This window comes from Ambystoma mexicanum, chromosome 13 (genome assembly GCF_040938575.1).
Source record: "Ambystoma mexicanum isolate Mex_15411 chromosome 13, UKY_AmexF1_1, whole genome shotgun sequence".
NCBI classification, from domain to species: Eukaryota; Metazoa; Chordata; class Amphibia; order Caudata; family Ambystomatidae; genus Ambystoma; species Ambystoma mexicanum.
Window position 1 is genome coordinate 799781287 of NC_090938.1, and position 18295 is coordinate 799799581.

Below are 18295 nucleotides of genomic sequence, written 5' to 3' on the forward strand. Positions count from 1 at the left end.
ACTGGCCTGATCTGTTTTCCGGCGCTTTCGGCGTATCTTTGGCTTTGTAAGCGGTTTTCGGCGTTTCACTCGCCGTACGTCTCTGGCCGTCCTTAGATGCTATGCGCACGAGGCTTTCGGCGATCATTCTGTCTTCCGAGGGATCGGTCGCCGTCGCGCAATGTAACGTCGAGCCTTTGCTCGTCGAGTCCTTACTCGTCGAGTCCTTACTCGTCAAGTCCTTGGTTGTCGAGTCCTTGGTCGTCGAGTCCTTGGTCGTCGAGTCCTTGTTGGCAACGTGAGCGCTCTTGCGATGCGCGTCGCCGGAAATTTTGGTGTTAGCGCCCTTATTTTTAGAGTGCCCAGTCGCCTGTCGCGGAAGCGGTGGCGGGGAGGGCTGACGACCCTTACGGTCGGCGGAAGACGCCGGTGGGCCCGGCGTCCCCGTTGGCACTATGGCTGCCTTCGTCTTCGACGAATGTGTGCCGGGGGGTATGTGCTTTGTTGTTTTTCTGTGTACGTCCTTGTCGCCGGGGTGTTCATCCCCATAAGCTGGGCATGAGCCGGGCTTGTCGGTGCCGGGGACGGACGACGAGGAGCGTGAACGCTCCTTTCAGAGGTCTACAGCCTCCGTTACGGGGGCCGTGTAGTCACTGTCCTCGTCACACTCGGCGGCAGCGGGCGAGGAGTCAGGCCTAGACATGGCGTAGGCCGCCCACCTTTTGACCCTGCGGTCTTTTAGAGTTTGGGGCTTTAGTCATTTACAGGCCGCACAGCCGTCCTCCTGGTGATCGAGGGGTAAGCAACGGTTGCACCATTTGTGCTTATCCGTCCAGGTATATTTACCCTTGCAAAGCGGGCAAAACCTAAATGGCGTCCTCTCCATAGCTGAGGGTAATAAGTGTGACTACGACCTCGAAAGAGAGGGAGGGGAAAGAGAAAGGCATTCTTAAAGAAAAGAAAGAAAGACCACAAAACCCCACTCTCCCTACTGTGTATGGCCAGCGAGGCTAGGCCACGTGTTCGGCAGCGCCGAAGGATCCCCTCCGCTCGTCCTTCCGTCGAAGATCTTGCTCGGCGGAGAAACGGCTCTGTGTCGAGGGAGGGATCTACGTTATTGATATTAATAACAAACGACCAAAGGTCGAAGAAACTATTTGGCAATGTCTCTCGAGGAGCTCCGCATAAAGGCGACCAGTAGCTGGGCGGAAAAAAACAATCTGAGGGACCTCGACGCGTGAGGGATTGTGGGTACAACGCACATCACTATAGGGATAGTGTTACAGACACGCCTTGTCGACGTCCCCTTTTCGACTACGAAAAACAAAATGCAATACTCCGCAGTGACCACTGGATGTCGGACCTATGCACAGCATGTGATTCTAAACAGATTAACAAACATCAGAAATATAGATTATTAAACCGTACTATCTAATCTCTAGGTAGCTGTCAGTGAGGACCTAAAGGCAGTCGCCTTCTCCATCTAAGCTCCCTCCAGAACTTTCAAAGTTGGCCCAAGACTAGCAATGTTGTTCGTAACTAAAGGAATTATCGGGTTGTGCCTTCCAGTCCCGCAGCATGACGGTTTCCTTCCTCTCATGTCCTGGTGTTCCTCTACCGCTCTCCGACTGCTATACTCTCTCTCCTCCCCCCACTCACCCTCCCTTCCCAGTCATTGGAGTTTACAACTGGCAGGGTTAAGCCCAGCCCCTTTTCCCAGACGGAGCATGTTAGGATTTTTTTCTAAAGTCCACCCAAATGACTTTATAAGACTCTCTAAATGGCAATACAGAGCTCCAACTTCTAATATAAGTAGTAAGACATGCATTACTTACCGTAATAGCATTTCTGATTGTATCTGCTTAGACTCACATACTGTGCATATAGTCCAACATCTAGTGGTAATCGCAGAGTATTGCATCTTGTCTTTCGAGGATCGAAGGGGAACGTCGACATGGCCGTGCCTGTAACACTATCCCTGACGTGACGTGTAGTGTTCCCAAAATCCCTCACACGTCGAGGTCCCTCCGATTGTATTTTTCCTGCCGTGAGGGAGCCTTATGACTCGTGAGTGAGTAGAGAAATCCTTCTATTCGAGCGGGGAGGAGGGGTGGGCGCATGTGAATCTAAGCAGATACAATCATCAGGAATGTTATTACAAGAAGTAAAGCATGTCTTCTGATGCTTGTGAATCTGCTTAGAATCACATGCTGTGCATAGACTAGCAAGCAGTACCCGGAGTTTGTGGTGGCATGCGAGAAGGAACAGTAGTGAAAAGGAAGAGGTCTTAGTACTGCTGGTCCCACCTGAGAATCAGACCTAGAGTGAGTGTCTAGGCAATCATTTTTTGTAAAGGTGTGTACAGAACTCCAGGTTGCCGCCTTGCAAATGGATGTGAGGGGAACATTTGCAATGAAAGCTATGGAAGCCCCAGTGCCCCGAGCAGAGTGTGCTCTAGGCTTCAAGGGCAGATCTCTCGTTGCAAAAGTGAAGCAGAGTGTGATGCAACTGACAATCCACCCTGAGATGGCCGATTTAGAGACTGGGTCCCCTTATCTACCAGTCACCAATAAAACAAAAAACTGGTTTGTTTTCCTAAGTGGTTTAGATCTTTCTAGATCATGCATGACTGCCCTGCGCACATCAAGTGTGTCTAGGCTTCTTTCTGCCACTTAGTGGGGTTCTGGAAGAATGTGGGCAGTTCGATTGACTGGTTCACACAGAACTTTGAAATGAATTTGGGCGCACACCTTGGGTGAGTGTGCAGAACCACCTTATATCTGAATTGTGACAAATGGGTCTAGGACTGAAAGGGCCTGTAGTTCACTAACCCTCATTATTGAAGTGACTGCCACTAGGCAGGCAGTCTTGCAAGTGAGTGCTTGAAGGCTAGCCTTATGCATAGGTTCAAAAGGAGATTTCATTAGCCTAGTTAATAGCACATTTAGGTCCACCCAGGAGCCGGGTATGAAATAAGGTGAATTCTCTTAACCCTTTCCATGAAAGCTTTAATTACTGCGATCTTCCACCACGACACCTTTTGCTGGGACGTGGTATAAGCTGAAAGTGCAGCTAAGTGGACCTTAAGTGAATTAAAAACCAGACCCGAGTCTAGTTTAGTACAATGTGAGTAGGAGAGCAGTTTATGGGATAGATGTTCTTGGAATTGCACCAGATGACGAAGCGTTTCCACTTATTGCAGTAGAAATGTCTGGTGTTAGGCTTTCTAGCTTCTCCAAGTATTTCCATGCATCACTGCGGAAGTTGGAGGTGTCTGAACTATATGACCTCAGAAGGCAAGCCGTTAAGTTGAGGGTTTGCAGGCATGGAGGAATTGTTTCCCCCTTGTCCTTCGATAGCATGTTGTATGGGCAAGGGAGTTTCATCAGAGGGGAGATTAACATGTCCATAAAATGGTAGAACCAGGGCTGGCGGGCCCACATCAGGGCCCCCAATATCATGGTGGCTGGTTCCTGGTGCATCTTGTGCACTACCTTGTTGAGTAGGGGAGTCGGGGGGGGTGTGGGGGGGAAGTGTAAACAAATTCCCTGACCATGTTATCCAGAGACCGTTCCCCAGAGATGCAAACAAGTCGATCTCTGGGAAGCCTCATTCGGCGAAAACATTGTAGACTATGGGCCTCATTACGAGTCCGGCAGTAACCGAGGCGGTAAAACCGCCTGGTTACCGCCGGACTCTTATTACCATTCCGCCTCTGTGATTCCCGGAATTACCGGGGCATTACAACCCCGGTTTCCCGGGAATCACCAAGGCGGAATGGTGTTAATCCCCATTCCCATTGGGTCCTATTGGACTCAATGGGAATGGGGATCATGGAAACACCGGCAGCATCTCGTAATGCTGCCGGTGTCCTCGTCCGCCTGCAGGCGGGCGGTGTTAAACCCGCCAGGTCAGACCTGGCGGGATCATCACCTCCCGCCTGCAGGAGTCGGGATCAGGCGGTCCGGAAACAACGGTGGCGGCAGGTTTGTAATGATTTGTAATGAGGCCCTATGTCTTTGTGTAGTTGCCATTCGTACTCTGTGGGTAGCAGAAAGTCTCTGCTGAGTACGTCCGCCAGAAGATTGAGTTCCCCTGGAACATGCTGAGACAGGAGGAACATCTTATGTCTGAGAGCCCACTTCCATATATTCTGGAACAGTATAGACAACCCTGGAGAGTGAGTTCCCCCTTGCTTGTTCAGGTGATACATGGTTGTGGTACTGTCCGGGAGGACTAATGCGGTCTTCCCCTGTAACTGTGTCTGAAGGACCTTGAGCCTTGAACACTGCTAACAGCTCCAACAGGTTTATGTGGTTGGATGCTACTGCTGGTGACCAAACGATGCGCGCCATCTGCTGAAGGAGATGAGCCCTCCACCCTGTGAGAGATGCATCAGTATTGAGAGTGGCTTCTACTGCGGGGGTGGTGAAGGTTTTCCCCTTCAAGAGGTTCTCCCTTGACCATCACTGCAGAGAGAGAACGAGCGCTGCCAAGACAACCATTAGATCGTCCCATTGTCCGCTGGCCTGACACCATTGGCTGCTGAGCCACTCTTGCATGGGGCGCATTCGCAAACGTGCGTAAGTGACTAAATAAATGCAGGATGCCATCATTCCTAACAGTTGCATGGCCTTGCGTAACATCACCTCCCGACTGGCTGCATATTGAGGGATCTGAAACAGCATGTTTTGAACCCTCCCGTTGGATGGGAAGACGAGGCTGTCTTCTGTCTGAATCAGGGCCCCCAGAAATTGCTTGACCTGGCTTGGGTCTAGGCTGGATTTCTCGTTTATTGAGAATCCCAGACTGAAGAGTGGATCTATCGTCCTCTGGGTGCTACAGGCATTTTCCGTATGAATCCCTTGTTATGAGCCAGTCGTCGAGGTAAGGATAAACTGTGATGGATTGCCTGCGCAGGTGAGCTGCTGCTACTGACAGCGCATTAGTAAATCCCCTTGGTGTAGAGGCAATGCCGAAGGGAAGGACCTTGAACTGATAGTGCTTGGTCTCTATCAGGAACCTTAGGTATTTTCCATGCGGTGACAACATTGAAATATGAAAGTATGCATATTTCATGTCCAATGTTGACATATGATCCCCCTGTGTTAATAGAGGGATTACTTCCTGCAGCGTTATCATTCAAAACTTTTGTGGTTTGACAAACTGGTGTGTGGTAATTCCCTCCCATACGTGGAAGAATGAGGTTATACGTCCCCCGACCGGGGAGGCATGGGAGGGGACCCGGATCTGCGAGTCATGTACAATTGGAGGCCGGGGAGCCTCTAGAGGTGGTGCTTCTACCCCTTCATTTGCCACAGCGTGGGCTCTAGGCTGATATTGGTTTGAGGCAGCTGACCTCTGTCCGGAGGACCATGCATTTCCCGTTCCGTGGCTGTGTGGGGAATGTGGGAAAGATTGTCTGCGAAAGGAGCGGCGAGAGCTTCCAACTCATTGCTGAAAAGGCCTTTGAATTATCTGGTTCAATGACTTCAAAGTCTCATGTTCCTTCTTCGCAGTCTCTAGCGCATCATCTACTGCTTTACCACACCGGTTAGATTCCTCCATCAGTTTGTTAATGAGCGACGCCTGAGTTTTTGGTTTGAATCCTGAATTTTTCAACCATGCATCCCTCTTCAAAAGGGTACCTTGGGCCCGAGTTCTTCCTGCTGTCTCTGCAGCATCAAGGGTGTTCTTACGAATATTATGATTCACCTGTCTCCCTTCTGACACAACCAGCAGCAGGCGTTACCGTGTTGGTTCAGGGACCTCTTGCAGGCCTTCTTGGAGCAGGTTCCACTGAACATCGCAGTAGCTGGTTATTAGTATTGTTGGCAATTCTGGTTGAATAGGCTGCCGCAGTAGTGACACTTCCCCAGGGCATACAATTTCTTGCAGTCATTGTCCGCTGGTGCCTCACCCGTGAACAAGGATACTCCTGCCCTTTTCCTAATTGTAGTCACCACTAGGGAACCTGGGGTATCATGTCCCCGAATGCATAGAGTGTCTGTGGGTGAGGGGTCAAAAAGTTTCTCGACCCGTGGATTCATAGCTCTCGTTTGCGATGGCGTGAGCAAAGAAGGGGCGATACACCATTTAATGGAGTTCAATAGAGGTATAGCCTGACTTTCTTTCTTTGTTTATTTATTTAATATAGCGCAAGCCAAGACCCTCAGGTAACTGGGCGCAAGCAATACAAGGATACTTAGAAGCTTAGTTACAGAGCATACAAAAAAATACTTAGGAGGTTTAGTTACATACAATGGTAGGTAAGGTACATACAATGAATAATAAACAGTAATAAAGAAAAACAGTGACAACTTGGGATGCAACCGAGGTGGCAGTGGCCAAGTGGTCCCAAATAGAGATACCAGAATACAGTTGGTACTGGTTAGCGTAACACTCCTTAGGAGGACATTCAAATTGGGTCAGGGGAAGGGTCGGGAGGGGTCAGAAGGTCGGAGGGGTGAAAAGGTTATGCGTCATTAGTCCATAGCGAGGTGAGGAATTTCCGTCTGAATGCGGAGTAAGGTAGGTCAGTTCTAAGATCAAGGGGGAGACCATTACAGGATTGAGCAGCTAGAACCGGAAAGCTAGAACCGCCAGCTGTGATCCGTTTGTATGTAGGAACCTTTAAAGTGTAGGCATTGGCCATTCTCGTGGGTCCGTCAGATAATCTCTTGTTTACTCTTTCTACAAGGTAGGGAGGCGCTATGTTATTAAGACATTTGGACGTGAGAGAGAGGGTTTTAAGGGAGATCCTGTCCTTAATTTTGAGCCAGTGGGCATTTCTTCTGAATGCAGAGATATGATCTCTGTTCAGGATATTTAAAACTGCTCTAAGGGCATTGTTTTGGAGTCTTTGCAGTTTATCAATAATGTACTTATTGGAACCCGCATATAAAGCATTGCAGTAATCCAGTCTGGACAGGATAAGTGCATTTGCTAGGGTGATGCAACTAGTTTCCGAAAGGAATGGTCTGCATGCTCGGATCACTTTGCACGTATAAGCTGTAGAAGAAGCTAGAGAATTGATTTGCTTCTTGAAGGGGAGTGCTAAGTCAAGATAGAAACCAAGGGTTTTAACAGCAGGCATCACTTTAATGACATTATTATCGATGTTGAATGAGGCGTAACTAGGGTTAAGCTTTTTAATGGCCATCTCTGAGCCTAAGATCATTAGCTCAGTTTTATCGTCATTCAGGCAGAGGCTGTGGGATGCCATCCATGCCTGAATGAGGAGATATATCTAATTTACCAAGGCTGAGTCTTGCAAGAAGTTGCCCGAAAGGGGGATGAGGATTTGAGTGTCATCTGCGTAGTTAGTGTAGGTGACACCCAAACTGTCCAACTTGTCAAACAGGGGCTTGGTAAAGTTATTGTACATGGTGGGAGATCCGCATGATCCTTGTGGAACGCCGCAGGAGACTTGTATGGGGTCAGCAGCTGCTAAAGGGGAGAAGACTCATTGTACGGTTCGCAAGGAAGGATTGCACCCAGGTTATGGCATTACTTGAGAAATGGGCGGCTGACCTAAGATGGTTGGATAAGACTGCATGGTCCACCAGGTCGAAAGCCACCGATAGGTCAAGGAGGAATAGCATAGTTGATTTACCATTGTCCTTCAACTCATCAATTTGGGTCTTAAGGTCAATCAAGGCTGTTTCTGTGCCATGAAGGGGGCGGAAGCCAGACTGACGTGAGCCTAGTAAGTTATTAGTTTCTAGGTAGTCCTGAATTTGTAGGTAAGCTACTCTGTCGATAATTTTAAGTAAGAAGGGGACTGTGGTGATGGGTCTATAGTTAGTTGGTATGGATGGGTCTAAGGTTTGTTTTTTGAGCAGTGGTAGCAACCAGGAGTGTTTGAGATTGTTTGGCACAAGATTCAACATAAAGGATGTGTTGATAATCTTCGAAATTAAGGGGGCTAAGTCTCTAGCTGCATCCTTCATGATTTGGGCTGGATAGTTGTCTCCTTTGCAGTTGGAGGGTTTGAGTGAAAGTATAATTTTTTCAGTCTCGACAATGGATATTTTTTTTTAAATTGAATTTGTTGTGTAGGTTAGAGGTTGTTGCTGCTGAGGTGAGGATTCAGCCGGTAGGAGCAGGGAAGCTTTCTTTTTGGAGATTTTAGTTTGGAGGGAGCTAATCTTATCCCAAAGGGCATTCTGTATGTTGGTACACCAGAGCTTGTCTTTAGGAGTATTGTCAACCTGAGGTATTGGCGATTCCATTTCACGAAGGATGGAGAATAATTCCTTAGTGTCTGATTTGGCCTTAGATAATCTACTGTTGAAAGTATTCTTTTTAGTGCTGATAATTTCCTTTTTGTACAGTTTAGAATGATTAGATAGCTTAGCTTTGTTCCCCTCTGTAGGTGAATGGTGCCAAATTGATTGCAGCTTTCTTTTTTGGATCCTCATTTTTTTCAATTGTGGTGTGAACCAGTTATTTAGGTGAGCTGTTTGTCTACCTTTACAAGTTTTAATTGGAGCGATGGTGTAAAGTGCCTTAGTCATGGCACTATTGAAGACTTCCACAAGTAGGGTAGGGTCCGTATTGTTAGCTAGATTGTCTAGAGAAGGGAGAAGATGTGGTAGTACATTTTCTACAGTGATGTCTTTTTTCCTCCTAGTAGGGAGTGGCGGTACCATAACTCTCGGTTTAGGGTGGATAAGGTCAAGTGAGGCAGAGAATGTGATTAAGTGGTGGTCAGTCCACGATTGACGTGTTATATGAATGATGGGGTGGTGGTAAGTCTAATCGGTAAGTTGGATTTATGGATAATAGCTAGACCGCCGCCTCTGGCGTTTGGTCTGTCAGCTCTTAGTAGTTGGTAGCCCTCTGGTATAGCTAACATAATGGCAGGGCCTGTGGCCTCATGGAGCCAGGTTTCGGTTATGACCAACCAGTCCAAATTCTCATTATTTAGGGTGTCCGCGATATCAGTGGCGTGAGCCGCCATGGATCTGGCACTGATAAGTGACCCATATAGTGGTAAGGTACTTGTAGGTTTAGTAGTGTGAGGTTGTTTGGTTTAAGTAACTCTTTGGACATTTATTTGGGATGTGGCCAGGGGGGCAGAGGACAGATGATTATGGTTGTGGTATTGTGTACATTTATTGGCTAGTCCAATAGGTTGGTAACCTTACGTGAGGAGCCTCTAGTGGTATAGTTTGTTGAAGGTTCTTGCGGTGGCTTCTCCAGAATATATTCCACGAAGTCGGTGTCTTGCACTGCTTCTTGCGTGGCAATCTGAAAATGTTCTGCAGCTTTTTTCAGAATGTCATTGAATGCAATATGGTTAGCTATGGGAGATGCCCGTCTAATAGTTTGAGATGTGGGAGGATCCATGCATAATGTGTCTGGATATTGGGGTATTGGTTGGTGACAGCCATGGTTATCCGCTGCCCCCCCAATCTGGGGCCTGGTTAATAGGGTCCCCAAAGGGATCATCTTCCTGTAAATAAGGGTCCTGAGGAGCCTCTTCTGGTTCAGTCAGGTCAAACACCTCATGAAGAGGGCAGGAGGTCCTTTGAAATTTAGATACAGTGGGGTATCGGTCCTCTTCAGTAGGCCTTTTAGGCTTGGTAAACCTTTCTGAAAAGGCAACGAAATTTGAAAGTCTATTCATACACCCCTCAAACCTGAGCCAGAGGGGTCTTGGGGGATGCGGGGGGGGTTCTCTTGGGGATCTGTGTACTTAGACCATCGAGATTTATCTGAAAGAGTCTTAGCCAAGGGTTGGAGACCTTCAGAATAGTCTTCCTGCTTTTCTCAGCATGTGGATGTGCCTTTCGACCTGTCCTTGGGACTATTAGCCACCGAAACGATCTTCGCGAGTCTCTTGCGGATGTTCGCCATGTCTGGGAGGGATTTCGGCTGTTCTAGCAACTTCGCCATAGTTTTTGACATTGCTGGAACTTTCTGCATCGGCGCACTCTTCAGAGGCGTCTCAACGACTTTATGAATCTTGGTGCTGACGCCCTGGTCAGTGGAGTGCGCGGACGCATGCCACTTACGTGGTTTCAGAAAGGGCTGCCGACCCTGTGGGTTCCGTCGGACCATCCCGAGTCCGTCGAGGCGGTTCGGAGGGTTGTAGGTTTACCTTTGTCAGTAGTGTGTGCGTCCTTGTCGCCAGGATGTACACTCCCCATAGCAGAACCGTCGGTCTGCCTGCCGGGGACGGACGGCTCGGAGCGGGGCCGCGCCGAAGATAGGTCGATGGCATCCGTATCGGAGCCACGGCTGTCGCTCAATTCCTAGTCACTCGCAGCAAGGGAGCTACCCTCAGGCTGCAGTATGGCATAGGGCGCCCACCGTTTAACTCGACGGTCTTTCATCGTCTTAGGACGCAAGAGTTGGCAAGACAGACAGGACGCGTTGTAGTGATCTCTAGGGAGACACTTACTGCACCTCTGGTGCGTGTCTTTCCAGGGGCAAATTTAAAAAAGGTGTCCTGTCCATAGCTCAGGTTTATAGCGACAGCAGAACCAGAAGGGAAAAGAGAGGGAAGAAGAAAATACATTCTTGAAAAGCCCCGGACTCCACTCTCCCTACTGTGTAGGCCTGGCCTTAGTGCCAGGGACACGCATTCAACAGCGTCGACTGGAGCACCAGCCGCCGAAGTCTGAAGTGTCTTCCGTGATCTTCGGCGGTGGTAGTTAGGTAGTCGTCAATGAAGGGGACGAATATATAAAAATGACCCGAGGTCATGGACAAAGATAATAGTTAGCAATCAAACGAGCTCTGCAAAAGGCGCCCACCTAGCTGGATGGAAAAAAAACTATCTGAGGGACCTCGACGCGCAAGGGATTTTGGGTACACTACACGTCACGTTAGGGATAGTGTTACAGGCACTCCCATGTCGACGTCCTCTTTCGATCCTCGAAAGACAAGATGCAATACTCCGCGATTACCACTAGGCGTCGGACTATTCTAAAGTAAGTAGGAACCTAACAATTACTTTTCAAAATATCCTTATGCAATTCTAAGGTGACTAATAACTTTGTGAGTTATTCAGTTTCAGGAATAACATGCATTAAGAGCGGAGGACTCATACTGGGCATTCCGCAAAGCCCTCACAACATGGTTGTTCAATTAACTGTTCATCATATGTTAATGGTCGACTTCTTGCTATGTACCAGTTTGATATGCAACACTCATGCAACTACTTTTACGCTAAGATCCTGCCTTCGGACTGCATGCAATTGTTGTCTTTCCAGAGCCCTGATGCCCAAGGGATTGTGTGGGCCATCAAAACAAATAAATAAAATAAATGAACAACCATGAAGGTACAAGAGAAACACAAGCAGGTAAACACTTTACAGAGAGTGTAGTTACTTTTCAGAATACTAGAAACATTTCAAAGGTAAATAGGCACTTGGTTTCACATCCTTATGACAGAAACCACCCCAACACAAGATAAGTTACTAGCAATATTTTCACAGAGCCTAGGCTTTAAAAGTACTTCCCTATCTAGTTTTGGAGTCTCTTTCAGGGTCAGATTGGCGGTCAAAAGGCAGGAACAAGCTGTGTAAAAGTCAAGAGTTCCTGTGGAAATCTTCTGTAGTAGTTGCATAACGGTTCTTGATGGTAAAAGGGTTCAGGGACCTCGCAACTACACAAATTACTCCCCTAGCCACACAAGAACAGCAGAATGAGTCTAGGTAAGCACTACGTTCAGTCCCACAGTACCCGAGGTGCGATGAAGATGAAGCTGGATGCATTCACATGGTAGCACCTGTAGACCTTTTCTCCCGTTTTGGTGGCGAAATGAGGGACTCTGGATGGGATTTCACAGCAGCAGTCGAGAGAGGGGACTCTCTACAAAGGATTCTTCATGTTCCAATGTGGATCTGGTGCCTTTTCAGAGACATCAGTGGAATGGTTCTCTTCCGGATTTGCCTCGCTTGCTTGGTCCTGCACTTTGGTCAGGGGGCTTTGGAGGTGTGGAATCTTGCTTTTGGAGGTCCAGCAGGAGTCCACCAAAGTGTCAGGAAGATTCGTTCTCCAGATGACGATGCACCACAGGATGGTCGCAGGTGCCAGGGTATTGGCTGTTTGTAGCACAGAAAGGTTGCAGCACATCGTGGGATGTCTCAAATGCAGGTCGTCTTGGGACAGATAATGCCCACCAGACCATGGGAGGAAGTCGTCCTTGGAGCTTCCCTGTCACTTCGAAAACTGGGTCAGTGCAGCAACGGTCACTTCAGCAGGCTAAACCGGTAACTGGAAGGTGCAGCAGCCATCTCTGGTCTTCATCTTCGGTTCTTCTGTTCCAGTGGTCGATTTGTCTTCCAGATCCCAGCCGTTTATCTAGGAACCCAGCCAATCAGCACTCATGCTGCATTCAAACTTCGGCAGGTGGCTGTCCAGGCCTACCAGCCTCCCAGTTGGAACTGGTTCCAGGCAGGAATGCCAGAAACAAAGGATTGCAGAATTTCTGACTCCTCCCTTGTTTCCCGTCTTCACAGACACCTTGGAGCCTCTGCAGGCTTCACAAAGGAGTCCCCCCTCAATCCCCCAAAAACAAAAGTCAAACCAGGATTGCCCCCACCCCCCCATGAAGGCAGAAGAAGGACCAAGAAAGGACAAGGAAACAAGAAATGGTAAATAAAAGAATACAGCCACAATTTGGGTGTCAATGGTGACCCTTCTGTGCATTAGCAGGGCGGAGTACAGCCTGCAGGTAAAAATAACAAAAAAGTCAGTAGAACATGTCCACTACCACCAGCCATTCAGGTATGCCTGTCACTAACAGAAAGGCGGGATGTGCAGATCTAACAATAGAAAATGTTAAAGGGATACACAGTATCCCTTTACCCAAGGGAACAGTATTTCACACAAGGGGAATACATGAAAATACAAAAAGGGAAGCCAAAATGGCTCCCAGTAGACCTCCAACCCCCACCCAACCCATCAGGATTTAGGACGCCCACAATTGACCCAGCCAAAGACCCCTAAATTCCACGATAGTCGGTGACCTCAGACCACCAACCATAAAACCAGTGGTCATAAAACATCTGAAAGAGCACAACCATTTCACCTTATCCAATAACACTTTGTGATACGAGGTACAGGATGGAATACATTCTAGTCCAAAGCAAGGGTGGATATCTTGGGTGTGGAGAGTGCGATGTGAACTGAGCAAAGAACGTGTGACCGTGATCCTCCCCCTGTGCCAGTCCCAGAGTTTCCCAAGTGCATGCCATAATGATAGAGTAGCATTGTCTTATAAAAGTAACTTATGAGGAACTCGACCTTCAGTCACTGGAGAGATGAGCCCAGCTGATCCCACGTGATGGAAGATGGACGGACGGGGCTGGGGCCAATCACAGCCTGCCATCTATATGGAGCAGGCCCATTTATAGGGTCTTGCCAAGCAGCCACATGGGTTTTTATTTTATGTGAGAACACGGTGCTGCCTTATAACCTTCTACTTGTACCATTTTTCTGCAGAACGTTCTTGAGCAGCAGAGTTCTTTGCTTGCATCCTTATTTTTGGGCGATTAAAATGTTATCCTTGCAAGAAATCCCTTGGTCTTTTTTCACTAGCAGGTTGTATTTTTTCTGGCGTGAGCTTTCAGGGCCATGCCTTCATTTGTTGACTCCAGCGTGATCCCAGAGCCACCCCTGTACCTCTGGATATCCAGGCTGCCTTCCCGCAAGGGCTGCACCCACCAGCACCAAAACCGCATACTCTGCAGTGGCCGTACAAGAGCTGTTTTTGCAGAATTCTGTCTACTCTTTGGAGCGGGGTGCGGTCCCAGGGAGAGGTGCAGGCCTCTGTTGTTGGAAACCTGTGACGGAGGAGTCGGGTGAACATGCGCACGCGAGTATAGACTTGCAAGAGATAGCAAGCAGGGGACCGATGTATGGGGAAGTGTGAATTAACGGATGTTGATTTTGGAAGTGTGGCATGTATGTGGCTCATCTTTTTTAGGTTTTATAAAGTTTTTAAGGAGAATAATAAGGAAAGTAAAACGGAAGTGTGGAGAGCCTCCCCGAGTGAGGGGAGAAGGTGGCGCCACTCATTGTTTAACGAAGAAAAAGAACAAGTTACTTTCTTACCTGGTAACGTTCTTTCGATGGGATGTTCCTCCAACGTATTCCACATCTATGACAGTAATCACCACAGCTGTGCTGCCTCGGAAATTTTTTCGGCTTCTGCGTCCTGACTCGATGACGTCGATACGCTGTCCCTCGAGGGCCTCCGTCGAGTGCCGACGTCATCGGATGTTATATGTAGGACGCACGACGCCCGTAATTGTAGTATTTTCCCAGAACGTGTGGTACCAATCTTCTGCCAGTATGACCACAGAAAGCCTTGCGGAAACGTAAGCTGCAATCGCATAAGAAATTCTGTAGAGGGGCAGGCTGGGAGGGTGCAATGTGGAATACGTCGGAGGAACATCCCATCGAACGAACGTTACCAGGTAAGAAATCTATGACAGACTCCCAAAGCAGTACCAACGTATGGAGGTGGGAAAAGAATTTAGAATATTAGAATGCCCAATCAAATTGCAGAATAGAGGACCACCTTGCCAAAGTTCAAATCTTGCCCATGGATAGAATCCAGGGAGTAGTGTTTTACAAAGTATGGACAGAGGCCCATGTGGCTTCTTCACAAATATTACGAATGGGAACACCCCTCTGCAGAGCAGTGGCGGTAGCCACACCCCTAGTAGAATGAGCCCGTAAGCCCACCAGAGGGTCCTTACCCGCCAGACGGTAGCATTCAGAGATTGTCAAGATGAGCCAATGGGACAAGGTCTGCTTAGAAATAGCTTGACCCAAACGCCTTCCAGCATATCCTACAAATAGCTTATCGTCCACTCTGACCCGGGACATGCGTGAGACGTAGAAACTTAAAACTCTCCTAGGATCCAACCTATGGAGCCTCTCCTCTTCCTTACCAGGATGCTGAGGAGGATAGAACTCCTGAAGAACTACCTTCTGGCTCAAATGAAATTCCGACACAACATACGGAAGAAAAGAAGGACGAACCCCAAGGACAACCCTGTCCTTATGGAACACCATGAAAGGTGGCTTGGCGGATAGTGCCTGCAACTCACTCACTCTGCGAGCGGAAGTAACCGCAACTAAAAATACAGTCTTAAAGGACAAGAATATAAGGGCTCAAACAGAGCTCCCATCAGGAACTTTAAAACTAAGTTAAAATTCCAACCGGGCACCTGGAAAGGTGACAGAGGAAACACATTAGTTAGCCCTTTCAGAAACGGAGAAATCAAAGGAATCTTAAAATAAGAACACTCCTCAGACGAGCGCTTAAATATGGACAGCGCCGCCAGGTAACCTTTAATCGTATCCACTTGCAGGCCCTTGAGGGCTAATGAAAGCAAAAAAGACAGAACCACAGGAAAAAGGATCCACATTCTGTACCCTGCACCAGTCGCAGAACTTTCTCCAACGGCAACGGTACAGGGAATTTGGTCGCGGGCCTTCTGGCTGAAAGCAACACCTCCATCACGTCTTCAGGGAGGTCCAAATCCTTATACCTCAGCCTTTCAGATGCCAAGCATGAAGGCTGAGAGACTTGACCTCTGGATGGAGAACCCGACACCCCTCCCGTGAGAGCAGATCGTCTCGGTAGGGAAGACGGTGAGGAGGGCAGATGGACATGTCGAGAAGATCCGGGTACCACACTCTCCAGGCCCACGCCGGAGCAGTGAGAATCATTCTGGAACCGAACCCCCGTAACCTCCGCAACACTTGCGGAATGACGGGGACTGGAGGAAACGCGTACAAAAGTGGAAAGGACCACTCCACTACGAACGCGTCCCCTAAGGCTCCTCTTGGAGGAAATTCCTGCGAGCAGAACCTTTCGCACTTCTGGTTGACACTGGTGGCAAAGAGATCCAATTGTGGGGTCCCCCAAAGGGCGAAGATCTCCAAAAGAACTTCCTGAGCCAGCTCCCACTCGTGAGAGACCGTGCTCTGCCTGCTCAGAGCGTCCGCCGCCACGTTTTCATCTCCGGCCAGATGAACTGCCGAGATCGAAATTTCCTGCTGGATGGCCTAGAACCAGAGCTGCATCGCCTCTCTGCACCGTGGGGGAGACCCTTTTCTTTCCCCCCTTTTTGTTCAGGTAGTGCATGGTCACTGTATTGCCCGTCATAATCAGGACACGCTTCCCCCGCACAGACGGCAGAAAAGCCTTCAGGGCTAACCTGACAGCCCTCAACTCCAACAGATTGATATGGAGTCTGGACTCCGATGGAGACCAACGACCGCTGACTGTCAACTCGTTGGCATGTTCTCCCCATCCCGTGAGGGATGCGTCCGTCACAATCATTACCTCCGGCCAGGGCAGCCAAAAAGGAGCCCACTTCATCAGATTGCCTTCGACGGCCCACCACAGAAGATCCTGGGCGACCGAGGGCGGCACCTGAATGGGATCCGACATCCTGCCTGAGGACTGCGACCATTGGATCTTGAGAGCCCACTGCAGAGATCTCATCCGCAGCCTGGCCTCTGGCACCAGTAGAATGCAGGATGCCATGAGGCCGAGCAACCTCAAGAACTCCTTGCCTCCCCTTTATCTCCCTCTCTCCCCTGCTAAAATCACTGAACCTGCACTGAATCTGCAACTGGCCACTCGCCGATCTCGGTCCTTGGCCCTGCCACTCTTCCCTGCACTGCCTACCTGCACTACGGGACTGTCTCTGTATCCTACAGCCCCTTCTCCCGGCACTTGCCTTGCACCTGCCAACAGCTGGCCCTATTATTTATCTTGTATTCTACTAACCATGTACTGCACTTCCCCTCTCCCCTTCCCCTTGCACTTTTCCCAGTCCCCCTACCCTTGCACTTGCGCGATCTGAATGACACCTGGCCTAGTAGGATCGTTGTCTGTTCTCCCCTTGCCCCCCCCCCCCGCCTCGTCGCGTCTTGAAACACTTGTGTATAGGCGCGATACAAATGCCATATCATATCATAACTCGAACGCCGGGAGACTCTGGGCATGTTGAAACTTGTCCACCATCTGCAGAATGTGATGAGCCCTCACTTCGGGAGGCGAACACTGCCCCAGGGATGTGTCGAGCACTGCTCTGATGTACTGGAGCCGCTGGGTAGGTGTCAAATGAGACTTCTTTAAGTTGAGGGTGAAGCCCAGCTTGTGAAGGGAGTGGCAGGTGACCGACAGATGATCCAGGGCTTGCTCGGGAGAGCGTGCCCTGATCAACCAATCGTCCAGGTAGGGGTAGGCGTGAATACCCCCCCTTTCCTGAGATACGCTGCCACCACCACCATTAGCTTGGTGAAGACCCTCGGGTCGAGGTCAATACGAACGGCAGGACCCGAAACTGAAAATGCAAGTCGCCAACCGCGAACCTCAGGTACTTCCTGTGCTTGGGATGAATCGGCACATGAAAGTAAGCATCCTTGAGATTGAGAGACACCAACCAGTCCTGAAGTTGAAGGGCCTGGAGGACTTGAGAGAGAGTAACCATCTTGAACTTGTCCTTCCTGAGGAGCTTGTTCAAACCATGCAAATACATGATCGGTCTCAATCCCCAGTCTTTTTTCGGGATCAAAAAATATGGGGAATACCATACCTTGTTCCTCACCGCTACAGGCACCAGTTCTATGGCGCCTTTCTCCAGCAAGGATTTGATTTCCTGCGCAAGGAGCGGATGCAGACTCTTCAAAAGAGAGCTTCCCCGGTGGATTGTCGCGAGGCCTCTACCGGAAAGGAAGACAGTAGTCGTGGGCTATGATCTCCAGAACCCATACAACTGAAGTAATGGCATTCCATTCTACAAGATACCACGTCAGCCTTCCCCCAATCGGCGAACCATGGGACGTGGCCTCATGACTGAGCAGAAGCGGCTGCAGTAGTGCCTGAGGGCAAAGAGGCAACTGCCGAGCAGCCTTGGCACCTCGAGTACCTTGTTTTCCACCTCTGGTACTCCTACGTTGGCCCCTTTGACTGGCAGCTCCCCTCGATCTACCAAAGGAAGAGTAGTATTGAAAGGAACCTCCCCTCCATTGCTGTCCTCTAGGATGAAAAGACGGAGGTTCACGTATTGCAGCGCTCAATGACCTCGCTGCAGCTTTGGAGGTCTGCAACCTCAAGGCTCTCGTCAGCCTTGCTGCCAAAAAGATGGGGCATGTTGAGAAGCCAGGACTGTACATCAGGAGCAAACCCCGACTTGAACAACCACGCAAACCTGTGCATCGCAGTGCATCGCAGTGCTCGCCGCCATGGACCGGCTGACGCAGTCTGCCATGTCCAGACCCGACTGAACGGATTCACACATGGCATCCTTGCCATCCTGCATGAGGACAA

At 49.2% G+C, this 18295-nt stretch overlaps 1 protein-coding gene across 7 annotated transcripts in view; it reads right to left on the reverse strand.

The window, feature by feature from the left end:
• PHF1 (PHD finger protein 1) overlaps window positions 1–18295 on the reverse strand; it is a 706671-nt gene that overhangs the window by 394684 nt on the left and 293692 nt on the right. The gene's annotated exons all lie outside the window — the stretch shown is intronic.